This window comes from Anguilla anguilla, chromosome 4 (genome assembly GCF_013347855.1).
Source record: "Anguilla anguilla isolate fAngAng1 chromosome 4, fAngAng1.pri, whole genome shotgun sequence".
NCBI lineage: Eukaryota > Metazoa > Chordata > Actinopteri > Anguilliformes > Anguillidae > Anguilla > Anguilla anguilla.
The window spans coordinates 22223239-22235896 of record NC_049204.1 but is presented as its reverse complement, the minus strand read 5'-3'; the positions used below and the strand labels follow the sequence as shown (position 1 = coordinate 22235896).

Genomic DNA, 12658 nt, shown 5'->3' with positions numbered 1-12658 from the left:
ACGTATCGATCGATGGTTACCGCGATGCTGTTTATTTTTTATCTACAAATATACGGTGCCGGCTGCATGTTTTCTTCATTGTGCAAAAAATACCCTGTCTTAGTAAGAGTCATGCGTCCAGATTTTGCAGCGGTAAGAATGTTGCGTACCGCGGAATTAGTGGGAAGATAACGGTATTAGTGGTGCTGGATGTCTGAGTCGTGGGTGTGCATGTGAGAAGATTCAGCGCTGGCTTTCATTTTCTGGTGTGTTGACAGAAATGGGCTGTTCCAACATGGCTGTTTGGGCCACTGACTGTGGGTAACTGGTGTCTGCAGAAACAGATATATTTTCATAGCATCATTTTGAATGAAGCTATAATATATTTTTCATAGCTTTACTGTAATGTCCTTCAGATTATGTATGCTGATTAAAAAGCTTAAATCTAAATTAAAAATGGAAAAATATATCATGCTGAATTTGCTAAAGCATTAACACGTAGGCTACTATAAAAATACACTGCATGATGCTTGTCTAATGTCTTTTGAATCATTCCTCATGGGTCTAACAACTGCTAGCTGGGTTTTGCTTAACATCAATATATGATATTATTCAAATTTATGAATTCGCCATAGGTCATATTGTCCTCATTATCTTCATAAAAATGCTCACGTTTCCCGTGTGTGCTCTGCTTTCTTTGGGTGCAAAAGAGTGGTGTGTAAATGAGTGTTCGGCCCTAGAGGTATCTGGATGAACAGGTGAGGGACAGGTCAACGAGACGTCATTAGCATCTTCCTTTAGTAGTTTGACACAAACAACTGCAGGGCCTTTTGACCCTGTCACAGTGTGTGAAACCCTTATATTTACTGTTCCTGGCAAAAGAGAGATCAGAAAAATTAGGGCAAATTTGATTGTGGAATCAGTTTATTTCAACTTGTTGAATGGTATGTACACGCTACATGATGGTTTACACAGATTATGGTTTTTTTAAGTGTGATTTCTTACAGTTGCAAAACTAGAGGGAGTTCCAGTGACAAAATGTATCAAACAGCACTGTGGCTATTTTTATTACTAACGGAAAAGCATCTGTTATTCAATATGGGCTGGACCTTTCATTGAGATTCCTGGAGTAACTGTTGGGAGAGCAGAGTATCTCTGATAGTACTCCAGTTACAGAACAGCTTGTCTTTGAACCTCTGTCTCAACACCCCTCGCACCTCTCTCTCTCTCTCTCTCTCTCTCTCTCTCTGTCCCTCACACACCACACACACACACATTCCTGTAATTAAGTCTGTTCACTGTAGTAGTCTCTCCTCTCATTCCCAAGACAGCTTTCTCTGTGCCTGCTCTCATTCTTCCCCAACGCCCCAAGTGGGCTCAGACAAGGAAGGGCTCCCTTCAGTCTTGACTATTCAGATTCTATCACCGAGGGTAAAAGTGTTATTGTATGAATATTGATCGTTGACACTCATAAAACTATTTTAAAGGGTGCTGGAAGTGGGCCAGTGCATACACGGGAAAATGTTGTTAATTCTGCTCCTACAGTGTACATATGAGTCCCTATTGGACTCAAACAGTATGTGTTCTGTAAGAGTTGACGTAGCACTGGCCATTTTATTGTGTAGTTTGGGTTGCTATGAAGTGTTGCTAAGTAGTTTCATCATAATTAACAGACTGGATTGTGCACACCTTTCTGTGAAGGCTAGTTCTTTGATTGGCTTCCAGGCCCCAGATTAGTCTACCCTTGCTGTCCCTTGTCGCCTGCTGTGTGCCATGTGGGTTCTGGATAGTGCCGTGCTGTCTCTGACACAGCCCTGTGCTGTATGCCCCTGAGATACTCCCACAGAAAGCCAAGACCTTCCCTGGCTTACCTCACTCCTCACAATAAAGACCCTGACCAGCATTAGTGCAGGTTATTCACAATCACAGTCAACTTTACAGTTCTGCCAAACGCATACTGTAAAAACACCAAAATTCCATTCCAATTCCAAAAATCAGTTAATGAGAAAAAAAAGAATCTACCGTGTTTAAGATAAGTGTTTAAGTGCTTCAGTCAGTTTTGGTCTTTTCTGTTCAAATGAAATGTTTTGACTACACAGTTCAATTCGAATGAAGCGTGCAACATTGCTGCAAATAGTTTTCAAGTGTCATTGTGTTGTTGTGTACAGCTAAAAAAATCTGGGCATTTTTTCACAGGGCTGGTATCCATAGAAACTAACAGCACTCTTTCAGTTGACCGAACTGTTTTGTTAAGGAGTCCTTTGAATACAAGCTTTATGGAAGAACAAGACAAAAAGATGTTGATCCCAGCATAGTCTGTGTACAGGCCCAGCCATCTCTGAACTGAGCCACCGCTCCAAGTGCAGAAATATAAAATTCCAGGCATTACCATAAAATTCAACTCATAAAGTAAAATAATAATTTGTGGGTGTGTATAAGACAGTCTCGCTTTAAGTTGAAATGAAAGCTGGGCATTTGTCTTTAAGAAATTTCATTTCAGGCATTTAGCAGATTCCCTTATTCAGAGCGACTTACACAACATTTTCAGAAAGCATTTACATAGCATCCATTAATACAGCTGGATATATACTGAAGCAGTGCAGGTTAAGTACCTTGCTCAAGGGTAAAGCAGCAGTGTCCTATCTGAGAATCGAGCATGGAACCTTTAGGTCCTTACCCATTGTACTACACTGCCGCCCTTTGAACCTAAATATGTATTTTGAATGTTATGTCATTGATACATAGTTTGGTGTGGGCAACAGACATGTCCACTGTATTTCTGTTCACATCAGTATGACTGCCTCTGGTCTACAGACGGGAATTATCTGGATAAGGCATGTAAAGGGATATGACAGTGGCTCTAAGCTCATGTCCTTTTACCAGAGAGTAGATCTATTGGCACTGTGCAGCAAAAGTGGATAAATATGAAATTCTCCATTGACATCCATGCTTAACACGCCCTTCTCCAGTTGTTTTTCTTTGTCTGACCCCAATGCCAATTGTTAACTAGGCTTCAGTGTCCAACAAAGTGGTCTTTGGCCGCTAGGATAGATCAAATGCTACATGGTTTTAGGAATGTTTTAATTGCCTAAGGTTATTTTAGCACACAAGATCTTGTTATTTCTGGCTTGTGATATTACACAAATACAAAGATAATCATGTCATAAAGATAATCTAGTTAAATTTAGTTATTATATTATTTATATATACTTATTATACTAAAACTTTTTACTGGTCACCTCCATATATCTTTTCTCTTTTAATTTGTTGTGTGGCAATAATGGTAGTGGCCTGGTTCCTGGTGTTCTTCTTTGTGTTTTGTTGTCATTATATTATATCCAGACACAACTTATCCTCTTAAACGTGTTCTGGTTTACTTGTCCCCCGGGCCTGATTGATTTTCACTTTTTCCGTTCTGCTTTATTGCCTCTATAGTGAAAATGGGGAGGTCATGAGAGCCTTGTATTGGTTCCCATAGGCAAGGTCACTTTGCTGCCTAACAGGCTTGCACATCCCTGGATGGCCATATAAATCATGGCCAGGAAGATACCATCTCCCATTAAGATTCAGGGATGTGCAAGCAGGTCTTTCCACCTTAAAACTAAACTGCCACTCCCTGGGATTTTCAAATATCAAAATTTCAGTCAGTCAGTTGATCGACAGTTACACGGTATTTAATTGCCAATCAGATGGTATTTTGTCTAATTGTCTAACAGTATCTTCATTAAAACAAATTTGTTACAGGGTAAAATATCAGGCTGAGTAGAGTTTTGCCACTAGCAATGACTTTTGACCTGGGCGGATCAATGTCAACTGTTTGTAGTTCTGCGGCTTTATTAAGCCATAAGCAATCACATGGAGACCTTGACTATGTGCTCTGATAGGCATGCAACACAAACAAGGTATGTCTGAGTGTGTATCCGTGTAATATTCTTTAAAAAGAGTTGCCGCAAAGCTGCTAAAAGCAAATACAGTATGCCATTCCCCATTAGAAGCCTTGTGTAAATTAATTTTTACAGTTTATTCTTGACAACCTTTTACTATGTTTCTGTTGGGCGTATCAAACAAAGACTGACCTCAATGCCGTTTCATTGGAAATTATACAGAGGTGAAAGGACTTTTTACAATGACACCAATTGTATGACAACTCAAGCCGGAAAAACAAGCTGTGACAACACAAGCGAGGACTGTGTGAGCGCTTATAGATTAGTGGCTGGCTGCCCCTTTCCTTTCTGTAGAATCACAGCCTATCGACAGCAAATGTCACAGCAGGCTTTTGCCTGTTAGATTCTGCTGGTGGCTATGATAGGAGTTTGGAATGCTGTTGAGGAGCTGTATATATACACATATTTATAGAAAGATATCTAACAGAATTCCAGAGCTGGGGGCTTGGTCCAACAGTAAGAGGTCTCTTGCTGTGTCCCCATGATGCACTACCACAAGACTGTAAAAGTAGTGTGTCTCACTATGTGTTTCAGTCTAAATGCTCTGTCTATTTGAACATGTATACTGCATGTGTGTGTCTGTAATGCAGTAGCTATATGTACTTGCACAGTCAGTTATATTTGGGATAGAAACGCTCAGACGGTCTCCACGGTCTTCTGAATTCCTGGCAGCTGCTTCCATGTTGTCGGCAGTGCTGAAACAACAGTGTAGTTGTATTTTGTACGTTGTGCGCTAATGCATGCGGCGGGATTTTATAGCAGGACGCTTTAATGGCTCGGCATGTCTCTCCCTATCCTGTTGCACAAACAGGATGAGACCAAGGAAAGACAAACGTCAGCACAGATTCATCGATTGCCAGAGTTTCAGATGATTAAACGTGAAACTAAAAGTGGCAAAACTCCAAAAAAAACCATATCCCATATCAGCAAACAATGCGCAGTTCACAAAGTGTTGCATGAATTTTTTTTTTTTTTTTTTTTGGGATAGGGGATGGGAATACATTGCATTCAGAGTTTTCGCTTGGAAAAAAAGTTGACGCTTGCCATAGATGACGATTGACTGCCCAAGCACGGAAATTATTCAAGCTGCCTCCGTCACTTCTTTCAGTGACCTCAGACCGCTGTCAGTAATCTGCCAGCTTGCACATTCAACCGTCAGGGATTCTTTTTTTCCCTGATTTTTTCTAGCCTGAAGCTAAAGGTTAAACTAATAATCCCCGGGCCTTGAACTTGTCGGTGGCAACATTTCCGCCGGTTTTATTAGCCTGTGATTATTTATGCCCGTGGTGGTTTTAGGGGCACGCCTCACTGGGTTGCTACTGCTGAGCCTCAGCATGGGGCATTGTTCTGCCGTGCCAGCCCAGGGGAGGAAGGGAGGCAGACACGGGGCACCGCGTGTTCAGTGATAGGAGCCGCCACAGCGATGGAGTGCGACTCAACACTCCACAGCCCTAGCCTTTGAGGGGTCCTAAGCAGGATGTGATTTGGAGGCCCCCTCATCCCACCCACCCCCTAAATAATGTATGTATTTTAGATAATTTGCTCGGCCCCTGGCAGTTGTGGGGCCCTCAGCTGGGGACCCAATTATGTCACTTTGGGTTAGACTGGCTCTGCACACTGGAACCAGTATAGCTTGACATTATGGTACCTTTCATTTTGTCACTACTGTACACATTTCCTGGTCATTCTTATGCACTTGCTGTCTTATATGTGGTCATAATGGATAAATGTGCATTACCAATAGAGAACTGGCCAGGGTAGCAATGAACAATAAATGTGATTCTGCTGCTATTCCAGTGTTCTCAATGTTTTGGATCTATGGTGGCCTTAGATATCAAAGCATGTCCAATTTTCAAAACTCCGTTGTGAGCTTTACAGCCAGAAATAAAAACTAAATGGAGTTTGCAGTTCATAATAAAGTAATGTGAAATTTAAAAAATAAGCTTCAAGTAAACACATTTTCATGGTTTAGATTGCTTTTATGTGTATTTTTGCATCCATTTTTTCATTCTTTGATCTTAGTCTAGTCCTTTGGACCCAAATGAGATGTATCAAATATCAGATTGCCTCAGCCGTGGTTTCTAACACTTAACTCATTCCCTGCTCAGATTTAATTCATATTTGTGTAAGGTAATCCTAGATTAATCCTGATTAGTCCTGTGAATACCTTGGATTAAAGGCCAGTCCATCAGATATGATGCCTGCGAGTAATGTCACAAGCCCGCTACTTAAAATTCATATTTTTTGTTTGTATTTGTGTGTATTCTGTGAGTTTTTTGTTATGTTTTTGGTACCAGCAAAAATAAATAAAACCAGCACCTATCAGTGGCATTTCAGCTATGTGGAAATGATAATCAGATCTGGTTTGGTGCCATTGTAATTGGAACAGCGTGCCATGTGTATTTGGTGGGCACGTGTGTGAAGAGAGGGAAAAAATTCACACCCCCTGCCATCACAGGAAATGCCTGCGGATGGGTGGCTGCATGTGCTTTGTGTCCCCTCCTTGTTCCAGTACATTTGGGAGTTTGTGGAAATGCCACAATTTTAGTGTCGATGCTAAAATATTAAAAATGAGTCCTGTGGGTCAAATTTTCATCACCATCAAGTCACCCAGTGGCCAGTCATGTACTGTATGACTGTACTCTATTCAATGATCCTGCCCAGTATGGCCTGTGCCTCTATATCCAGCACTCTGTTCCACAGATTTTGAGATAAAGAACAGCAGGATGAGTCTCATCTTAATATACTTTTACCATTATGTTCCTGAAGATTTAAACTCAGATGGGCTGACAGTAAGGGCGCAGAGATTTGTCAGTCATTTGGGGAAATTGATGCACTAGATATGAATGAGCTCCTCATTGCTCTCCTAGACTCTCACATTCACCGTCATCAAAAAGCCTTTCCACTCTGACCGAATGTCTGAGATTTTAAATGTAGAGTTCATGCCCAAAGTTGCAGAGCAAGAGATGGTTGAGTCTGAGCCAGTTCTCGTTTTATGAGCCTAAACGGAGGAAACACACCAAGTTTAATATGTTCGAAAAGTGCCTTTTTGCTTGTGTGGAGAAGAAAAAAACATCTCTTTCAGTTAAAGGGTGTAGCTAATGTTGTTTTTAGATGCAAAATGGAAACCTCATATTCCTAATTTGGAAGGAGCTATTCACTTATAAAGCAATGGAGTATCATTTTGTGTGATGAACATTTCGAGCTTTAAAAAATGTGCATATGCACAGAGTTGTCAAAGGAAGTTAAATCAGGCGTCTTGATTCCTATTGTTGACTGAGGTAACTGAATTGAGTGAGATAATAATTAACAAGAAAATAATAAGTTTATGTATATTTTAATATTTCATGGATTCCAAAATTGAATTTTTATGTATTTGTTATCATAATCTTCAATACTATGGTAATTACCATATACTTAATGACACAATTGCTGGGAGACTTGTGGTCACTCTTTAGTGTATTACCTTGCTTGATTTTTTGGCTCTCCTTTATGAATATTGATTATAGTAATTCTTCAGTTTGGCTCATTAACAAATTAAATACTGGTCCAAGTAAATGATTGTTCTTGTAGTAGAATGACTAGAAGGCTCTCATCCCTACTACATTCTAAATGCAGCGCATGGATTGTAAAAGTGAACAGATGTCCATTCAGGGCCCTTATCGTTTTGTAGAAATTAATATGGAGCATAGGCTCAGTAATTATGGCCTCATTCTGAGGCCCTTCAGAGGCCGTTGGCCTTGATGAGACGGCTGAGTCAGTTTGCAGGCCTTCCCATGGCCTGTGTTGTACACTGTGTTCGGGAGGCCTTTATTTCCATAGTCTGCAGCCTTTCTGGAGAAGTAGCAGTACCGTTGGTGTGCACTGTAGCTCCTGGCTCTGTGGAGGCTGGCCTGTCCTACATGTGAAAGCACTTGTGGAGTGCGGCCACTTCTGTAGCACAGCCACTTAGCTGGCGAGCGTGCTCTCTTCACTGCATGCTTTCAAGTGGGACGGCACACACACATAGGCCTTTTCCTTCTACAAAACCAACCAGAAATTATGTGGTATGTGTAGTACGCACACACACACACACACACATTCACACACACACACACACACACACACACACACACATATATATATGACATATATACTGTATAACCTGGGACATACAAACCTCAGCATGATTAACTGGCCTGTCGGTTAACAGAATGGCATATTAACCTGGAAGTAGCATAAGCAATTGTGCCTTTTCAAGCACCTTATTATACAAAACATAGATATCTTTGTTACATCACTGATACAAAAATGTGTTCATTTAAATGGAAGCGATTTTTCCATTTAAAGTAGCATTTTTTGCAATCAGATGTAACTATACACAACTTATTTGTGCGCTTCGTCTTATTATGCTGCATATTTTTGGAATTCCATGTTGGATTTAAAGCTGAATGGCCTTGTGAGATCCAGCTTCATTATTGGTTAACTTATAACATGATTTTTAGCTACAAGGTGAGCCGATTAGAAATAAGGCTAGAGTAATGGCAAATAAAAATTTCTGTATTTCTGACTACTTTCAAACTAGACTCTATCCCCTTTCCCCAGTGATTTATATTTCATATACAGTATTCAAATCTTCCTTTGAACATTTGCCCTGTTGTACTGCTGGTAGTGGTCTATGTGATAAAGTCTATGTGATAATGGAATTATCACATAGACTTACAGGTCTAGCTGTGAAACCTTAACATAGGCCAATAGTCCTGGGATAGGTCTGGCAGAAAATTCTGGGACGCATTCCAGAATATCTGAATATGAAAAATAATTTATCTGAAATAGTTCTGAGATGCATTAGAATATGTGAGGACGTATAAGCTCTGTGAATAGTATATTATATATCACTAAGGGGGCCATTAAGATTTTCATCTGTGCTTTAAAGATGCTGACAACACCATTTGAGAATCTTAGCGACGACTGGAATATGATCACATACTTGATCAGAACTCGAAACCCGTGGCCTCCGTCCCCGTGTGCACCCCTTTCATTTTTCCGTTTTCATAATTTTAGTTCCGCTCCCTCTCCTCCTGTCAATAAGCTTCCTGTGTCCTGCCCATCCCCCACCCACGTTCTTCAGAGCGCCTGGTTGTCCAGTAATTAGGGAAGTGGTGAATGAGCGCTTCAGTTTTGACAGCCACACTTCCGGGACGCTCCCTGGGCGTTTGGACCTCCCCTGTGTCCTGCCCCCCAGGACATACTTTAGCCACAGCCACCCCACAGGCCGCAGAATAGCGCGCATTTTGGGGCGATACGGAGCTGTCACCCCAAAGCTTCCTCTTAATGGAGTGAACACCAGGCTCAATCCATTGTTCCACTGTTTCGTTGTCGCATGTTCCCTTGCGTTAACATTCCTGCGTTTTATCGACTCTCATCCCACTGGGGTTCGGAGCATCTGAGCTGTGATTGGACTCATTGCTCCTTTTCATGCCTGTATGTTTGCAGGCCTTTTCCCATTTACCTGTAACCCTTTGCGAGGGGAGCGTCTCCTCAAAGCATTCCACGTACGGTTACGTACATTTGGAGCAAACTGTTGAAAACAGTGCAGTAAAAAAAATGAAACAAACTGCTCTTTGAGCCTTAAAAAGCCCTGAATCCCAGTTGTTGTTTGTGCCCTCTGAAATGTGCATGTGACCGTGAGGGAATTAGCCCGTGAATGTCCTGAGACATATGATCTTCATTTTTGAGGAAACAGAACCATAGAAACACGCGCTGGCTCGATACTTCAGGCCTCTACAGAAGGCCTCATTTAATATCAAGAGGACTGAACACTCACAGCTTTGTGAACAATTAATTATTATGTAATATTAACCATTGGAGAACCACCCACTAACCCTGCCATTGTTCCTGTTCAGCTCTCTCTGCGTTCAGTCTGTGTCCAATCTGGTTAGTCTGTCGCTCAGGTTACATCCCTCTGTATGCACAACCACATGCAATCTTTGTCATGGATTATTTTGTTTCCGATTTCCTAGAATGCGCGGCATTGACGCATCCCAGGATCTCAAGCATTGCCGTCTTTCCCTCATTGAAGCAGTGCCAGAACTCTCTGTCTTGCTGTCTTTAATTTCCATTCCTGTCATTGTACAGCCTGATGACACCACCCGCATAACACAGGCCATTCCTCTGGCTGCATGACACTGCAAACAAACTTGCAGTGAATTTAGCATGAATGGAAAACAGTTATTGACACTAAACGTTTCCATTAAAACCTGAAGTTGGTTTCAGTGTGACTGGCACTTTAAAAAGTGTATTTTAAAAGTAAATTTTATCCCGGTTACCCCCCTCTCTCTCCCCGACTCCCCACGCCCTCTTTTTATAAGCGGCGGGTACTTCGCTTCCATCTCCAAAACGTGTTTTATATTTTTGCAGGTGGTGTGTGTTATAAAGGGGGTCCCCAGGGGAGGGGGAAACACATGTTGGATTTTTTGGGGTGTTGGGCGAGGGGGGTCGGGCCTGCCTGGAGTCCAGGCATTCCTGCATTCCCTCATGGCATGCTTGCTCTCCTTTCACATGGACAATCAGGGGAGCTGTTTTTCCAGCCCAGCCCCAGATACCAAACGTACTGGCTGTTTCCAGGAGGGCTATCTGATATCGAATAGCGGGCGCAAGCTGCCTGTCTTGTGACCTTTCTGGAAACGTGTGGCGGGACATTAATGAATTTCATCAGGGATAAGTGCTAGCTGGCTGCTGCTGCTGGTGCTCGGGATTTCTTGTGACCCTCTTGTGCTTCGTTCAGGCAGAGTACTCCTCTAGGATGCCCTCGGTAAATCCAGTTCAGCACTGTTATGTGTTGAGCTCTGTGCCTCTTGAGTAAACCATGGGCGTACAGTTCTGTGTGAGGAATGGTGACATTGTTGTTTGGGGATAAGCGGGGTACAGTACCAGGTGGTTCCCTCTACAACTACAATAAAATAATAAATCCGTGTCTTACTTCTGTGTACATCCTGTTAGGCGTGGGTAGCTCCATTTGAGAAGTTTCCTGATGCGAAAAGAGGATAAAAGGCAAAGAATGAAAGGAAAATGACCTATGAGTGTGTTTTTTAAGGGGATAAACTTGGTGAAAATGTGACCTACTCTTTGCTTGGGTGGGGCACGGAGTCCTCCGGTCGGCCATATGACTTCCCTGCAGCCTTTCCCAAGAATGAATCCCTCATTCTACCAGAGAGCAATGCAACTGTGCTGCAAAAGTGAATGACAAAAGACACCATTGTGTCATCCTCTGCTTGGCCTTATTCTGCACATCTCAACAGTTTATGCTCGCTCCTTTTTTATTTCTATTTATACATGCATTTGTTAAAGTTATTTGTACAAGTTATACATACAGTCCTTACTTTTAGCTGTGAATCTTGGCTTTGTGTATATGACCTCTTGACAAACTAAATAAGGCCAACTGAAAAATGGTTCATAGAGCCATTTTCCAGAGTAAAATGGGCCAAATATTTGCCTTTTAGATCTTTTCACAGTCTCCTTATTTTGAAATTCTGGAATCTCTTAGTGAGGACTGCATTCAACAAAAATGCTGACAAAAGTTCAAGATTTGGTCTGCCATTCATAATATTTTGGTATTTTATCAACCTTTGTTCTAGTTTGTTTTCCTGTTTCCTAAAGGACAGGAGGGAGCAAACATTCCTGCTGAACTGAGGAATGAGACTGTGCTTGCCAAAAAAATAGGAATTCCGACCATTTTCCCCAAAGTTGCTCTTACCCGTCTATCTAGTGAGGAGTACAGATCAATCCAAGAAAGTGGCAAAATGAGGGGTCTTTCTGTGCTCAGTATAGCTCCCTTCAACCAAACTAGCAGGCCCTTCAAAATTCATTTTAGATTTCATTTTTTGAAACAAAGTAAAAATTGGATTTGTTTTCTATTCTGTTTAATAAATCAGGCAGTGGGTGTGCCTGAACATAATGCTGTCAGTATTGAGAGAATAAACAGCAGCATCTTGAGTTTGGTGGATTTAAGTGAATGCCAGAATATTGAATGTTACTGCCTGTCCTCCTGGTTGATGCCGAAATATTCCAACAATTGCATGTGCCATTTCAGTTCTTACTTTAAATTGTATTCATGTGCTGCAGCTTTGCATTGTACGTTTGGCAGGGACAACAATTTGGGAAAAGCCCACGGTATTTCAAAGCATAGGCTCAAAGACCCTGGTGCAGTTCTCTCGAATGTAAATCACACTTTGCTGTATGAAATGTCATGTCAATGCAGCAAATCATTTTAAGTGCTTGTGGCATGTCATTTTGAAACTGAGTCCTAGTGAAATGCGTCCAGGAAAACTGAGCAGTTGGGAGACTGCTATGCAAATATTCTAGATAGTTTTTCGATGAAGGCATTATGTGCATATGTTTCTGCTATAGTAACGTGCCCAACAGCCGAGAATGAGGCGTACAGTACAGTTCTGGAAGTACTGTCAGTGAAAAGGGGAGTGAGGTGTCTGCTGGAATGCAGGGAAATTTGAACTAGAACATATGTAGGAGTGGACCATTTTGGACAAGAGTGTGTGTGAGTGTGTGTGTGTGCATGTGTGTGTGTGTGTGTGTCTGTGCATGTGTGTGTGTGTGTGTGTCTGTGTGTGTGCATGTGTGTGTGTGTGTGCATGCGTGTGTGTGTGTCTGTGTCTGTGGCTGTGCATGTGTGTGTGTGAGTGAGTGTCTGTGTGTGCCTGTGTGCATTTGTATGTGTGTGTGTGTGTGCATGTGTATGT

The 12658-nt window shown here is 41.8% G+C and overlaps 1 protein-coding gene across 3 annotated transcripts in view; it reads left to right on the top strand.

The window, feature by feature from the left end:
* palm1a (paralemmin 1a) overlaps positions 1-12658 on the top strand; it is a 33533-nt gene that overhangs the window by 1070 nt on the left and 19805 nt on the right. The gene's annotated exons all lie outside the window — the stretch shown is intronic.